General features: G+C 43.1%; 1 long non-coding RNA gene across 1 annotated transcript in view; it reads right to left on the bottom strand.

Annotated features, from left to right (window-relative positions):
• Positions 1 to 1,761: 1,761 nt before the first annotated feature.
• Positions 1,762 to 17,393, bottom strand: part of LOC109453069 (uncharacterized) — a 280,383-nt gene continuing 264,751 nt past the window's right edge. The window contains exon 8 of the long non-coding RNA XR_012497234.1: positions 1,762 to 2,050. This is a non-coding gene — a long non-coding RNA (uncharacterized LOC109453069). The remainder of the gene's footprint in view (positions 2,051 to 17,393) is intronic.

The raw sequence follows: 17,393 nt of genomic DNA, 5'->3' as shown, positions 1-17,393 counted from the left end.
TGAGGGCCAGGAGGTCCACCTTCAAAGCTCTCCTTCCTAACTACGGTATTTTAGTCATTCAACGGGTATTTGCTGAGTGTCTACTACGTGATGGGGTTTACATTTTATTTCACAACTGTCATGTGACTTTGTGATAATTGACCTAACCAATCTCTATTGCCGAATGTTTCAACTGTTTCTGATTTAGTATCCTTTAAAAAAAAAAATAATAACACTGTGAGGGACAGCATTCTGATTTATAAATCTAGATCCAAAATTTCTGCTTATTTCATTAGGAGAGTTTCCAAAAGTGGGAATTATAAAGTTCAAGGGTATGAACATTCATTCAAGTTCTTAATATATATTGCCAAATAACCCTCAGAAAGGGTGTAACAATTTACACTCCCACCAATTTCAGCAATTTCTGAGGAGGTCCATTTCACCACACCCTCGCCAACATGGAATATTCTTTCTCTCTGTCTTTTTCATCCTATCTACCTGATAAGCCTCACCTTCAGAGCTCTGTAAAAACAAATACCACACGGACTTAGTTTACTTAGAGACAGTGAATATCATTAACTCAAAACAGTTGAAGAATGATGATTTGTTTTCAAAGCACCTCACATTCCCTCATAATCCAATAGCAAAAGTCAATACTTCCTTCTTGGTGCATATACTATTTGTTAAGCTATCAGTTGTTTCTGAGAATCATGCAAAGGGCTTATTGACACGTAACTCTCCATGAGGAGTGGCTCACCTACTTTCCCACACCTTGTAACCAGGAGGGCTGTGGGGAGCTGTCTTCTTCACGCCTTAGTGACTTGCCCGTCCCCAAAGGAACCCAAAACTATGCTGGAATGACCTTTGATCTGGCCCTTTTTTAGAGCCTCCCTTGCACCTCTCTTAATTAGATATGGCTTCTTTTGGGGGGATTTCCAAAGCACATTTTCTGTACTTTTGTCATGATACTTAACATATCTAGTCATGTGAAGTGTGCATTTTCCTTAGTTCTCCGACTAGAAAAATAAAGTTGGCAGCACCTACCATATAGCTCTGTTGAGAGATTAAACGAAACAATGCACATAGCGCATTTAGCACACTGCCTTGCACAGAAATACCCTCAGCAAATATTTGTTGAATGAAGGAATGTATAGTCAGTGCACAATAAATCTTGGACGCCACTAACTGCTGGCAAGTATGTGATTCAGCAATTCCTCTTTGGGGTTCTACTCAAAAAGTTTGAAAATATTTATGCATAAAGATGTATGTACCCCTATGTTCATTACAACATATTCACAATAGCCAAGACATGGAAACACTCAAGTGTACTTTGATGGATAATTGGATAAAGAAGATGTGGTATATATACACAATGGACTACTACTCAGCCATTAAAAAGATGAAATACTGCCATTTGTGACAACATGAGAGTATTATGTTACGTGAAGTAAGTCAGACTGAAAAGGACAAGAACCATGTGATTTCACTCATATGTGAGATATAAAACAAAAAGCAACAAATGAGCTAATAGAACAAACAAATAAACCAAACTTATGGATACAGACAACAGAATGGTGGCAATCAGATGGGAAGGGGGTTAGGAGGATGTCTAAGAGGGTAAAGGAGGTCAAACACAAGGTGACAGAAGGAGACTAGACTTTGGGTGGTGAGCACACAATACAATATGCAGATGCTGTATTATAAAGTTGTACACCTGAAATGTACGTAATTTTATTAGCCAATATCACATCTATAAACTTAATGAAAAAGAGATTAATCAGAAGAACTGGTGAAAATGCATGACCTGAGCCCTCTCCTCCAGGAATTGTGATTCAATAAGTCTGCGGTCCAGGCCCAGGAATCAAGGTGACTCAGACAGGTGGTCTGGAGATGACACCTAACTTCGAGAATCTTGGTTACTTGTGAGCTCCATGGTGGCAAGGGATGCTATGATGCTGTTCTCTAAATGGCCCTGCACTTACCTGTCCTAGTCCCTGACATGCAGTAATTGCTCCAGGACAGGTAACCTCGATTTCAGCTTTGTTGTGTGGAGGAGGCACGGTTTCCAGACCTATTAATACAAACCAGAGAACTGATGGTTCTAAAATGAGTCTTGTACGTCTCCAGTCATGATCTCAAAAATTTAGCCACCGTTGTCTGGGAGCAGAATTTCCCCGAGTCTCCCATTCATCTATGGCCCCTCAGCAGTGCCATATTTTGAGCACTTTACTGTGTGCCAGGCACTTTATCTGATTTAATCCTCATGATATCTCCATGGGGGTAAAACTGAAGCTCAGAGAGTTTATCTGTCTAAATTTAGATAGCAAGTAAGTGGCAGTGCCAGGTTCCAAGCCAGGCGTGAACAATCGCCCAATCTGAGCACCTTCCATACATCTCACACCTGGGATGGACGGAAGGCACTGGGAGGTATCTCTCTTGGCTTGCTGGGGCAGGTGAGGTGTGGAACCCATTGTCTGTGTGAGTGTGTGTGTTGCCAGCAAATTCCTGATTACACGTAATTGCATAAAACAGAGGAGCTCTTTCCCTTGTAAGTAGATATTATAAATATAGGATATTAAATAACCCTGACTTCATCCCCAGCCAATCAGCCCCTGCCAGTTTGCACACTACATATGTACAGCATGACTCAAAGGACCCTCAGGCAGTGGGTGGGTTAAAAGTCAATCAAACAATAATAATTTTCATATGAGAACTCCCTGGCTTCCCAGTCGGCTGTTCAGTTAATTGTGAGTCATGAATTTCCTTTGTAAGGTAATATCTACCATAAAGCATGGCTGGATATAGGGAATACGTAATATCCACTATCTGATAAGAAACGTGTTATTAAAACATTACCTAATGATAGATTTACCTGATAATAATCCCTAGGATTAAACAAAAAAGGTAGGGGAGAGACTAGGGAGGGATTGCAGGGAACAGAAAGGTAAATAGAAATAAGCCATGGTTTGAAGGCAAATAAAGAAGGGGTTTGTCTGGAGCTGGATGTTGCAATAATTCTTATTATAATAGTGAGAATGAGAATAGAGGAGAGAGAGAGAGAGAGAGAGAGAGAGAGAGAGAGAGAGAGAGAGAAGGAGGAGAACTATGGATGAAAATTGGAAATTATTAATAATAATAATGACAAGCACCTTTTATTGTATTGTTAGTGTATGTAGGCACTGGGCTAATTATCTTACATACATCCTCATTTTTCTCATAAAAATCCTGGGAGTCACTCCCACTACTATCCACATTTCTCAGATTCCAGCCAGTATGTACACTAAATTGTCTAGGTCACAGCCCCTGGAGACAGCACATCTGAGTTTGCATCTCAGCTTCCTATTTACTAGCACCATAATTATTCTCTGCCTCAGTCTTCTCAGCTGTGAAATAGAGGTAATGGTACTTTTTTCCCCCTCTTTATGGGATTGTTTAGAGGACTAAAGAGGTTAATAAGTAAAGCACCTGTAAACTTAATAAATTCACCTACTAGTTCAAGCTGAAAAACCTGAGGTCAAAAGTTAAGTAACCTATCCAAGGTCACAGAACGATAAAGTGGCAGAGCTGGGATTTGAACCCAGATCTGTCTGACTCCAGTCCCCTTGTGTTCTCAGCCTTTCTGCATTGGCTGACGGGAACAATAATAATGGGCACTAGAAAGACCCACCATTTGAGTCAACCAACCCCAGATTTATGGACCATTTTGTAACCATAGAGATCATCTCCCCTAAAGACTGTAAACTGTTAGCTCTGTGACCCTCTCCTTTTCCAGATATATGTTTTCTTTGGTCTGCATAGTGTTGGTTGGTACAGAGCTATGAAAATATTTGAGTAAGTTTCCTAACCTAAAAATTGTGAGACTTCACAAGAAAACCCAGATTTGTATCTTCTCTAGACGAGCTGGATGGTCTGGACCTGGATCCCTACATGTAATAGTCAGTTATACTCAGCTGCCTCTGTGTATATTCTCATCACTCCCTACTGTCTCTTGCAGCTGGCCAACTTTACTCATTTGTGTTCCCATGACAGCCCATCGAAAATGGGACACCAGGACCCAAGATCTCTGAACTTCCTTTCCTCAGACTTGCTACCCTAGCTCAGTGAATTTTTCCAGAGGGTGGAGTCTTTGTCCTCCTCCCAGGTTGCCCTTCTCTTCTGAAACTTTGCATTAATCCAAATGGGACTCACAGAATGGGACTCTTAGAAAACCCAGCTCCTTGAGAAGGGTCTCACCAGCACTGAGGACCCGAGAATAGATGCCTCACATCTCTTAAGATCTTGAGATCTCCCATCCAAGCTTCTCCTGTTGGACCAGTCTCACCAGGTCAATGAGGACCTCCTCCTCCCCCCTCCTCCTCCTCCTCCTCCCCCCTCCTCCTCCTCCTCCTCCCCCTCCTCCACTCCCTCCTCCTCCCCTCCTCCTCCTCTCCCTCCTCCTCCTCCTCCTCTCCTCCTCCTCCTCTTCCTCCTCTCCCCGTTTTTTCCCCCTTTCCTTCTCTTCTTCTATAATTATTTACATCTCAACAGTCTTTTCAGATTTTCTTTCACAATCATTTCCTCATGTGGGTGTTTTTGAATTTTGAATTTTTTCAACTATGTAACAATTAAAACCCCCCAAATAACAGTACACTTCTTTTTCTCTCCTGTCAGTGTAGGCAGCACAGGCCTTGTAGGTGTGCTCCCTGATTGTCAGACCCAGGCTCTTGCTATCTTACTGCTCTGCCATTCTCAGCTCATGGTTTCCACCTCATGATTCAAGATGGCTGCTCCAGCTTTCATCATCAGATCTGTTTCTCAGGCCAGAGAATGGGAGAAGAGGACACTTCCTGGAATTTGCACACTCCACTTCTGCTTACTTCTAATTAACAGATCTTAGTCACACTGCCATACTTAGGGGCTGGAGAGCCTGGAAAATAAAAATTATTCTAGGTCACCATTTGCTACAGTTGAGACCTACTAGTGTGGCAAAGAGGGAGCTACTCCTTGAAGGCTCATTCAGAGGCCCTTGCAGAGGAAGTTGAGTACATCTCTGGGGAAGCCATGCCCCAGCAAACATTTTCTCACCATTGCCGAGGCAGGCCTGTGCTGGGTGGTCTGTGGGGTGTGGAGAAGTGTTGAGTGTGATGTACCGTGCAGATGCTAACGTGCTCACACACTACATAATCTCGGAGCTGGAAGGCATCTTGGGGACTGTCCAGTGCAGTCCTCTTTCCACTCCATCCTAGATGAATTGTCTTCAACTTCTGCTTGCACATCTCCAGAGTTGGAGGCTACATCTGAGGCTGCTCTGTGAGTCACAATGCTCATTTCTTACACTGACTCATATTTGCTGCCTGGTTCGGCTAGGAAACAGGTCTTGCTTATTCCTCATTCTACTAAAAATCCCTTTTGGTACGTGAAGGCAGCTCTCACGTCTGTTTGTCCATCTGTTTGTCCACTGCTTTCCAACTAGTGTCTTCTGTTCGAGAGGGAGGGTGCCATGTGGGTGAGCTGACATACTTGGGCATCATGAGGCCTGGCTCTGACACTTACTAGCTGTGTCTTGAGCAACTGACATTTTCTGAGCCTTTCTGTCTCTGTTTGTTAAATGAGGCTGATGTTACCCACTTCGTGAGGTTATTGTGAGGCTTAAATGACCTAATGAATGCAAATCACAGAGCCTGACACCAAATATAGCAGTTATTATCATTACTAGCATTTTATAATTAATAATAATAAAACGTCTCTGGCTCTTCTTCCTTCTCAGGTAAGTTATGATGAGGTATTAGATAATAAAGGGGAAGAAACTTTTAACTTTTTTTTGGGGGGGGAATTATCATTAAAATACCACCTACAATTGTGACCAGGAGCCACAATTTTGTCTGTTTTTACCAGTTTCACTGGATTGCTGTTGCTGTCCATAGAATCGCCTCATGGGGTCTCTGGTTTGCTGTCTCCCTTAGTAAACTGCCTCCTGGGAAGCTCCATCTGTTAGAATGGGCATTGGCATTCCTTGGCTGATTTGTTGTTGTTTTTGTTGTTAGCAGAAGCAGACAGAACACAAATACACAAACACGTTGGAGAACTCAAAGATTGTCAGCATTGCAGGGGTAAAGGAGTCAGGAAGCGTGGGTCCTGATTTCCACCTTACCACCCATTGGCTCGGTGACCAGGGATAAGTCACAGTGCCCGTCTGGGCTTCTGACTTTGGATCGCCTGCTCAGCCACAGCGTCCTGTGGCCAGAGAAAGGATGTGCAATGGCCTGAATGCCCCTGCAATCTCTTTCTCCCACCTAGGGCTGGTCCAGGTGGGACCAGCATCTGGGTGGAGGCTGCGTGCGTGCCCAGGCAGCCTTGCATGGTCTGTGAGCCAAGCAGAGCCCGCCTGCTACCAGGGTGTGATTGTTCTTGTGATTTGGCAACACCCAGCAAACATGTCCCATCAGGGCTGAGCTAAAAATAGGCCCTGTGCTGTGGGGCCCAGGAAAATCAGCAGCCTAGCAAACATGAGGTTGGCCAACCAGGCAGAACCAAGGCCACCACCATCCCAGGGGCACAATGGCCAAAGGGAGATGGTTTAGTTAATTTCCCCACAGGCATCCTCTTTCCCTACCCTCCTCCTAGTCCCCACTCACATCAGGCCAGTGCCTTCCTCTCCTCCTTCCTCTTTTCTACTTCTGGTAAACTTTGGCAGACGTACATGGTATACTGGAAAGAGCTGGTGTGCAGGTATCAGTGGACTTGGGTTCAAATCCAGACTCCGGCATTTTCTGGTTGTCTGACTGACCATGTGACCCTTTGGAGCGTCCACTGCCTTGGGGATATAATGGTATTCCTTAGACCTACTTCTAGGGATTATTATAAATACTAAAAGCGACATGTAGCTAGAACGGCGCTTCAAGAAATTTATCAGGCATCTGAATCACCTGAGTCAGGGAGCTTTTAAAACCGAGATTGCTGGGCCTGTCCCCAAGCTTCTGACTCAGTGGGTCTGGACAGCATTGCCTTCCTAACAGTGTGCCAGGTGGTGCTTATGCCGCTGACCTGGGGTGGGGGGGTCACCATGGGGTTAGAACTTAAGTGTGTGAGTCCTGGAGTCAAACGACGAGGGTTTGAATCCTGCTCCTGCCACCTCTAGCAGCGTGATTTTGGACGTGTTCCTAAACCTTATCTGGAAAATGGGGGAATAATCACTCCTACTGTATAGTGTTGATGTGAGGATTAAGTGAGTTAATTCACAGAAAGCACTTAACACAGGGTCTGGCAAACAGCAAGCACTGAGTCAACATTAGCCATTATGAGTGTCACAGAGTCTGCACCGAGTTCAATACATGTTGTTTTTTCTCTCCCTTCCTGCAGTAGTTACTGTGGGCTCTGCTTGAATCTTTGCTTCCACACTGAGCCCCCAGGGTCTTCGTGTTCTGAGCCTCTCTGCTCTGTGTGGAAGGGGGGGCGCATGCGTGGAGGATTTGGGTTGGAGCACCAAGGAGCGAAGGAGCACAGATTGCATGCCAAAGCTTAGAGATCACAGAAGAACCTGAAGCCCTCAGACGAAATGGGCTCACCCAGGGGGAGCCAGTCTAGAGGGATGGAAGTAAAAGTAGACCCAGGTGTCCTGACTTCCCAGCCAGGACACTTTCCATGACATCCTGACTTGTCCCTGGAGGCAGCCTGGCTGTCCTCGAGTGCACTTAGGGAAAAGCAGCTCCCTGCCCCACGCCTGTGCCGTGGCTGGGCATTTGGGTTGTTTTTCCTCGGACTGTTTATGATTGAAGATGACATGGATGTAAACATCAAACATCTGAGTATAAATGATTATTTTCTTTTGGATTTTTTTTTCCCCCTTTGGGCAAATGTCCTCAGAGTGGAATTACTAGGTCAAAAAGTACAGACAGGGATATAGCTCGAAGAAAACTAGACATAGCAACTCTTCCAGAGGAAGGCTCTCATTTCCCAGAAACCTTAAGATGGAGATGTCGGTGTTTGAAACAAGTCAGGGAGCGGAAGGAGAGCCCAGAGCTGAACCTTCAAGTCTGCAATGAAGAAAGGGGAGTTCTCAACTCAGAGCACAACAAGGAGAAACCACAGGCAATTTCCCCAAGAAACGGCATTTAGATTAGTGCTTCCTAAATATTCATGTGCACAGGATCTTGTCAATATACAGAACCTGATTCAGGGGTGGGGCCACAGTCTGCATTTCTAATGAACCCTAGGTGATGCCGCATCTGCATATCAATGGACCACACTTTTGAGTAGCAAGAGTATAGGTTACTCTGGCTTTGGTCGTGCTATTCTTCTGCCTAACACACCATTCCCACCATTTTCCAGGCTCAAAGACTTCCCTCACCAGGCTCCGCGAGGGGCCCCTCTGCTCCGGTACCCTGTACCTATGACTACCACAGCACTGACCATGCTATATTCAGTTGTTTGTCCCTTTTTCTTCCTGGAGGCAAGGACCAGTCTTATTCATCACTCTATTCCCAGCATCTAGTACAATGCCTATCATGGTTTGGGCCTAATTATTATCACTGGGTCATGGGTGGGTGGATAGATAGATAGTTGGGTGGATACATTAATAAATGACTGTGAGGAGAGGGGAATAGGAAGTAATGGGTTAGGAAAAGCATGGGACAATCAGATTTGGCTTTCTGATCACTATTGTCTAGCTGGGGACATCTGAACCACACTCTACTGAAAACCCAGCGTCGGTGACCCACTTCTGATCCTTGCCAACTCTTTCTACACCCCCAACAGTGCAGACCCTGAACCAAGAATGAACTCAGATAAATGAATAAGATCCAGGAAGCTTAGAGGTCCCTCACAGGGTGGCTCTAATAAATACCAGAAAACAAAAAGCAGGTGTTGGCAATCTTTCTCCTGCCAAAAGAGTTATTTACACAAGTTTCCAAAGCAATCCCCTTCATCGCTTTTACATGGCTATTACACAGTTCTCTGTAGGGAAAGGTCTGGAGTTGGTTAGCTCAGTGGATTAGAGAGTGAGTCCCTCAAAGCCAAGGGCAGTGGGAGCCTTTTCCCCTGCTCTGCTCCAAGGCTGCAGGCTGACTGCCCAGTCCTGGCCAGTGTTGCCCACGATTCTGATGGGGCCCAATGATTTGAGAGTGAGCACAGGTCAGTGTGACTCCATCCCTCCTACTTAAAATGAAATACAGGGCCATGAGGAAGAAGACACTTGAGCTTTGCTATCAGACAACCCTAGGAACCAAACATGGATCCCTTATTCACTTACCAACTGGATAATTTTTATTTTCTTTTTAATTTTATTTTGAAATAATTCTAACCTAACAGAAATGCTTCAGGACTAGTACAGGAAACTCCTGGGTACCCTTTGCTCAGGTTCACCAATTTTTCACATTTTGCCACATTTTGTATCTCATTCTCTTTCTCTTTCCATTTTTTTGTTTCAGTCAGTCCTTCTGACTAAAGAGGACAAATGTTAATCCACACACACAAAATTACATTCTTAAACAAAAAATTTGAATAAAAAGTTATTCACAAGTCACAAAACTAAATAAATACAAAAGAACTATAAGTACACTTTAAAATGATACTGTTTTTAAGTTTGTAGTAGTTATACTGCTCAAGTTATTAAAGCCTTAAAACTGCACTAAGCTTTTTGGGACACTTTAATGTTATATATTAATACACAATTTGTTTTTTGGAACCATTTGAAAGTAGATTGTATATATCATGCCCCATACATTATGCCTCTTAGTACTTTCATGTGTGTTACCTAAGAACAAGGATATTTTCTTATATAACCTCAGTGTAGTTTCAGGAACTCTAAAATTAATAGAATACTTTTATATACAGTCTGCATTCCAATTTTTTCAATTGTGCCAATGTCTTATATAGAGTATCTGGAGAAATTATGGGCTTCATTTATTTCTGTATTCAATGTTACATTTTTCCTTGTTGATTGAATTTTTTTGAATATTTAGAACATTAACATGCTTCCAAAGTCAAAACTATGCAGAGATGTGTTCTTCCTCTCTAATCCTTTCCACCTCATTCCCTCAACCCCTTGTGGGTAACCAATTTTATTGCTTTCTAGTTTATCATTCCTGTATTTCTTTTTGCAAAGGTAAACAGATAGATACATTTGTGTTTTCTTATTTCTTCTTTCTTACACAAAAGGTAATGCCCTATATATACTTTTGCACTTTGCTTTTTTTTTTTTCCTGGAAGTCACTCCATATCCATTCATGGAAATGCGCATACTTGAGGGAGATTTTTATGGCCACAAATTATTTGCTGCTCCTCCAGCAAAAGGTGGAATCTATTTCTTCTCCCCTTGAATTTGGGATGGCCTTGTGAATTGCTTTGAGCAATAATAGCAAGTGGCATAAGTGCTGTTCAGGTCTATGTTTATAGCTTTCAGGTGCGATCTGTAGTTTTCTTTGTATAATTTCTGAGCATTTCTTACTAGAAATTATGTCATCTTAAACAAGTTACTTTATCCTTCTGACTATCAGATTTTTCATCCATAAAAAAAGGGGATTATAATATTTTCCTTGAAGAGTTACTGTAAATAGTAAATGAGGTAAATTGCAAACTAAGTCCTGAGTAAATCCTAGTTTCCTTACTCTTTCCTTTGAGGCTCATGCTTGCTCTGGAGGAGGGGGAGGAAGGGAATAATTTGTGTCACACCTGTCTAGCAAGGACATTGTCTAGGTCAGTCAATAAGTCGGTCAATATTGTGGATCTCACCATGTACCAGGAGCTGTGACAGTTGCGAGGAATATGACAGTGAGAAAATCAAACACGATTCCTGCAATCATAGCGCTTCTGGGTAACGAATAGTTCCCATTAATCACACAAGATTTTACAAAAACAAAATGCAAACCCAATTAGCAAGCCAGGCCTTGCAATTCAACAGATGCTAAAATTGTACCACATAGGGAAGTGGAGGCTTTCAATACTTTTATAATACAGATCCCAGTTTGAGTCATCATGCAAGCAGATATTACCTAAAATAAGAAAGCATCAGAGCTGGAGGGAACACACGGAGGAGGGAACTGAGGACCAGTGGGTCCTGATCCGACCAGGATCGCACAATCAGTGAGTGATGGAGCTGGGACTAGAAACTCGGTATCCAGGCTCTCAGGCTGGGGTACATTCCAACACACACCCACTGTCATTCTATTTTCCATCTGCATCTCTTGTCACTGTCACGTACATATCAGGACTTCAACTGTCTATGCTGGTTGTCTAGGGAACACTGGCCAGAAATGAACAGCACATTTCTAAGAAAGACCTGATATCACTAGAGTCATTGTGTCATGCGGCTGCAACTCGCTCCACAAAGAAGGCCATCTAGCACAACTGTATTGACACGGAGAGTTAGAATGAGGATCAGATGAGACAAAATCAGAATCACTCTAGCATAGCATTGTTTGGAATCAAATAGACACAATAATTTACTGTCTACGTGACCTTTACCAGGTTGTTCAATTTCACTGAGTTTTGTTTGTTCTCCCTTTTAAAATGAGCAAGTACCTGTGGAATCTGTGGAAGACAGTGCCAATCATTCTCAGTTTGGTTTCCCCTTCCTCCATACTAATAGAACCCCCACCCCCAATCCTTAGCTGGGAAAGAGGCTGTCTGGAATAAAGACCACATTTCCCCAGTGTGTAGGTATGGCCATGTGACTCAGCTCTGTCTGGTGGAAAGCCAGCAGAAATGGTATGTCCAACTTCCAGTAATATCCTTAAAGGGCAGAAGTACAATTTTCTTCTACTTTTTTTTTTTTTTTTTCCTGCCTTTGGTTGGAATACAGTGGTGAAAAGTTGAGCTACAGGAGTTATCGGGGACCAAGAGGTAACCCTGGGAATGAAAGCCACACACAATGCAGCCCGTGCTAGGAGTCTGGGCCACTGTGAGCCCTGAACCATCCTGAACAGCTTACTAATATTTTGATGTAAATTTTTTTTTTCCTATTGTTGTTAAACCACTGCTATTTTGGGGACTAGAATATCTCATGCAGTGATGGAAAGTAGTCCTACCAATATTCACTTCTTGCTATAATGGGTATCTGCTGCTTTTGCCTACCTGGCTTCCAGTTTTAATGATTATACCTCAAGTTTTCTTTGAGGAATGACCCCTTTCCCGGGCTTAGTGGGACTGAGAATTAACTTGCATCACCTTCCCCTAAGCTGGACCAACTGGAGTTTGAATTTGAATGGAATTTGAATCTTGGACAGTGTAACCCAAGCACCAAGAATGTCAGAAGTGGATATGTCCTGGAGGTGGATGGCAAGGAAAGAAAGCTCTTCCTTACTAAATAGCATCAAATAAGAAATGTAGCAGGAAAGCTAAGATAGAAAATGACCATTTTATAACCACCGTAATAATGGATTCAGACAAGAAACATCAATGGATGCGAAAACTGTTCAGGGAAAAAACATTGGAGAACAGGATAGTCACAGTCCCAAAGTACCACTGCCAAGGTTATTTATCAACTGCAGAGGCATAGAACTGCCTCCACAGTGGAGAGAGCTGGTGGACTCCATCTAGCCAGTTGATCAAAGGTAATATTACCAACGATGGGACATCCTGGACCCCTGATACGTGGTACTGAGAAGGATTCAACCTCATCTGTGTATTAGTCATGACAAAACTTCCTAACCTGAACATCATTAAGAAGAAATAATCAAACAAATTCAAACTGAGGAATATTCTGCACAACAACTGGCCTAGACTCTTCAAACATTTCACTGGCATGAAAAACTTTAAAAAAAAAAATGCTGGGGAATTATTCTAGATGAAAGGAAACGAAAAAACATATTAGTTAAAATGCATGGTCTTTGATTGGATCTTGGATAAACAAAACAGGACAGGTATAAAGGACAGTTTTGGAACAAATGGGGAAATTTGAATATAGATTTCATGTTATATGATAGTATAATATTTATAGAATATTACATTAATATATAATATATATTGTATATTACCAATGTAAGTTTCTTAACTATGAAAATTGTGATTATATTGAAGAATATTCCCATTCCCGTGCTCTTTAGAGATCCACGCCAAAATACTTTGGGGCCAACTATCATGATGTCTGCAACTAATATTGAAATGGTTCAGCAAAAACTTAAAATGGATAAATACACACACAGAGAAAGAGAGACAGAGAGAGAAAAGAGAGAAAGGAAGCAAATGTTGCCAGATGTGAACACTTAGTGGAGCTGCTCACAGGGCATATGCTCCAGTGTATTATTCTTGCAACTTTTCTGTAAATTGAAAATTTTCCAAATAAAAAGATGGGGGTGGGAAGTCTCTTTTCCTTTTTTCATCCTAAGAGTGAAAAACAAAACCTTTAAAGCAATGCTTGTTTCTTGTCAGATCACAGGCCCTAGGACCTTAATTTTAAAAAAATTAAATTTAGGAGGACGAAGAGTGATGGTAAAGGGGGGAGGTCAGATACATAGTGACGTAAGGGGCCCTGAAGCCAGAGAACCTGTGGCCATGGGAGTGACACCTGCAGCTACTAACATGGAGCCATGGAGGCTTGCCACTGTGAGGGACATTTGAGGACTCCTCTGGGTTCAATCTGTGCGACAGTGGCCTTCAGGACGTGCTCAAGGTAGGCAGAGCCCTAGAATAGGGGTTGTGAGCAAGGAAATGGGGGGCTTATTACACTGGCGATCAGGCCCTGCCTCTTTCTCCAGTCTTATTTCCTATGCCTCTCCCTTCAGTCTTGCCCCTCCCCCTCTGAATCTCCAGCTCCACAGACCTTCCTACTTCTCCAACAGGCCACGTGTGTCTCTCCACTTCCAAATGGGATGGAGCCCACACCCTTACTATGCAGAGAAGGCCCTCCACCCTTCTGCCTTAGCCAGCTCTTCCCTCACTCAACTCCTTTCCCATGTTTTTGTCCCCGTGCATAAGCCATCCTAAACCCTCTGCACTTGGCCAAATTCAACATTTGCGGCTTCATATCTCAAGGCTGCCTGCCCGGAGTCACCTCCCTCTCCCCTGGACTCTCCAGTGAACACCCACACTTCCCTCAACCCTCAGCTCGGTGCCTTCTTCCATGGAGATTTTCCTGCTCTCTACTCCCGGTCCAGAAGTTCCTGCTTCCACCAATCTCCCCTTGACTGGCTCCAGTACATCTCATCCCATGGCTAAAATGCTTCTCTTCACCAGCTAGCCTCCCCCATGATTTTGTGACCTTCCAGACACCAGGGATGGTGCCTGACTCATTCCAGTGTGGAGAACAGCATCCGACTTCAGGTTTGTGAATGAACAAACAAGTGAATAAAAGGTAAAATACTCCAGGCACAGTAATGAAAACGTCAACAGTAACAACAGCAGTGGTACTGATGACGAATAGTATGGAGCGTGTGCGTGTTCTGGGCCAAGCATTATACCAATCGCCTTTACCCAAATGATTACATCCCTCAAAGAATTGTGAGGTATGGGCTCCGAATAATAGAAGCCAATCAGTAGTGAGCTATTACCACGTGTCTAAGCACGTCTAAGCATTGTATATGTACTTGCTCATTAAGCCTCACAATAGCCTTATGAAATATAGTAAAGCTATTATTATTTCCCTTTTATAGATGAGGCTACCAAGTCCTTGACAAATGAAGTTATTTGCCTCAGGTCACACATCTAGTAAGTAATGGAGCTGGGATTCGTCTCCTTAGAGTCAATGGCTGGACTCCAGACTCCATCACTATGTACTTCCAAATGCCCTTGTCAAAATTTAGAATAGCTGTAACTGTCATGAATAGTTGTGAACGTTCAATGTGGTCACTGCGAACAGGTCTCAATTTCAAAAGACATTTTTGGGGAGTGAGCATGGGCTTCACATGCCTCTGCACACAGCACCTCTGAGTTGCCTGTCACTTAATCCCTGCCACCATGATATTTGACATTTTTGGTTGTATCAGTTGGGATAGGTAACATGATAAAACATCTTAGCATGAATAAACGCAGAAGACATGACCAGGAGTGCTTTGGAAAAGCCATTTGTTCTGGATTCCTAAGTCATAATCCTCCAGGAAAAGGGCTTGAAATCCAGACTTGCTGGAAACCAACAATAGACTAAACATTGCATGCTCACATCCACGCCAGAACATGGGATGTTACAGAAGCCAGACTTGCCAGCTTCCATCTCTGGCCCCTTGCAATACAGAGAGGAGCAGAATCTAGGAAGTCCACACAGTGTGTGCTGTGATTCAGCATGAATGCTTGAGTTGTAAGTGGACTTCAGACTTCGAACCAGTGTGGGGCCTGTCGTTTCCCAAATCCAGAATCTTTGGGAGCTAGAGTCAGAGGGAGGGAGCTGAAGACAGTAGATGTAGTGACAAATCTGTAGTCCCTCAACTGGGGGCTTGAATTCATGCTCTATAATTTACTCTTTGGTGTGAACCTGGGCAAATTAACCTATTTGAACCTCAGTTTTATTGTCTGTAAAATGGGGGTAATAGCATCCACTATATGTTTGTGAGAATTAAATGAAAAACGCCCACATATAAAGGTCTTCCTAATAATGAATAACATTTATTGAGCACCTCCAATGTCAGGCAATGCTTTAAGCATTTTTTAAAACATGTCTGAACTTATTTAATCCTCCCAAGTACCCTATGAAGAAGGAACCTGGAAATCAATAGGCTCTTCTGGGACACCAGAGACCTGGGAGCCAGGAATGGAAATGGTCAAACACACTGACTGTCCCACATGGAAGATGTATCCTGATAAAGCTACTGCCTGATTCAGATGGCAGCCCTTTACCTCTACTTTTGAAGAGGCAGCACAGTAATGGCTGGAGACGGACCGACTTTGGAGTCAGACAGACCTGGTTCTCAGCCCAGCTTTTCCATGGACTGCTGAACATTCTCAGCAAGTTCCTTAACCTCTCTGAGCTATAGTGTCCTCAGTTATATCCTGAGGGATAATTCTCTGAGCTAAGGTGTAGCAATGAGGAGTAACTGATACAAGATCTACAAAGAACTTAGCTTTAAGGAGTGCTCAGCAATGAGGGAGCTTATTGTTACTATTATCATTTTTATTATTATTTCTTAAATGTGAGCTGTCAGTATTTGCAGTCCCACCCTTGCCTCAGACCAGTCTTAAGGCAGGTCTCAGCGCCTCTGTGCTCTCACAAAGAAATTCATCCATACCAAAGATGGAGTTTCCTGGAGATGTTATCAGGGAGACAGAGGCGGTCATTTACATTACACATCCCAGGACAAGTGTTTGGAATCCTCTTGACGTCTTTCTTCTCCTGAATCTAGTTTCTGCACTGCCCCTCAACTTGCTGGTCTGTTTACCAGGTGACGCTCTATTCTCCCACTTCCAAGTTTTCCCAGGAGCCTCTGTCTCTCACCCCTTTTCAATTCTTGACCAAATTTTGCATCTAAACTTGCACACCCTACTCCACAAACCCAAAGGGCTGACGTTGTCCCGCTGCTCCTCCTTAGAAGGGAGTTTAATAGTTAGGGCTCTCAGCTCTGCCCCACCCTAGGCACGCAGCCTATCAAAGCCCTATCTAGACGCACACTGAAAGGTGTTCTAGTGAGATTTTCTCTGTCACATTCCATCATTACTCCTCTTCAGCACTCACATTGGGTGGCGTGCCACATAGTAAGTACTCAGTAAATGGCAGTTGTCTGATTATTTACAGAACATTCCTATTGATTGCTAGTAAAGCAGGTTTCTTATTGACTTCTATTAGGAAATATACTTAACTGATGGAGTAATTTTGCATACCTGGGTGTCACAAATTTACAAATTTTATAAACAAGTGACATTTTACAGTGGCCTTCTCTCGGATTTGTTCAAATGATGAAGACTCTTTCCACAGTTGTACATGTAATACCATTTTTAAAAACTAGCATTTGCTTGACACGTACCAACTAAATAAATCAATAAGGAAAGTTGAATTGGTAGGGAAACATCCTTGCCTGGTCTCTTAATAACAAGGAAGTCAGAATGATACAAAGCAGCAACCATTTTGGTGAGAAGGGGAAACAAAACAGCCATGGGTCTGCTTGATGTAAAATACCAGTGACCACCAAGCAATATTAGCAATCGGGCAAAATCATCAAAATTCCAAATGTTATTAATTCTGCTTTCAAAGAATTGGGCTAGCAGGTCTTACAGAGCCTTTTACAGAGAAACAAAGAGGGGTGCGTGTGTGTGCGTGCGTGTGCGTGTGTGTGTGTGTGTGTGTGTGTGTGTGACTAGTAGAGTAGGTCTCTGGCTATTTCAGTCATCTTCCTAAAGCAGTTAACCTTGACCCCGAAGCTGACGAGTAGTGCTTTCCGCTATAGTTACAGAAGAAGGAAGGCCTGCCATTCTTGGGCAGAAAAGGATTGACCGTGGGATTTTACTTTCTTTTTTAGAACTACCTTTTCCGCTCAGGAATTTGCAGATCTTGGTGATCTGTTATGTTTCCAAAGGAT

The sequence above is a fragment of the Rhinolophus sinicus genome, linkage group LG06 (assembly GCF_036562045.2).
Source record: "Rhinolophus sinicus isolate RSC01 linkage group LG06, ASM3656204v1, whole genome shotgun sequence".
NCBI classification, from domain to species: domain Eukaryota; kingdom Metazoa; phylum Chordata; class Mammalia; order Chiroptera; family Rhinolophidae; genus Rhinolophus; species Rhinolophus sinicus.
Note: the sequence above shows the minus strand (reverse complement) of the source record. Positions and strands in the feature narration are given on the sequence as shown.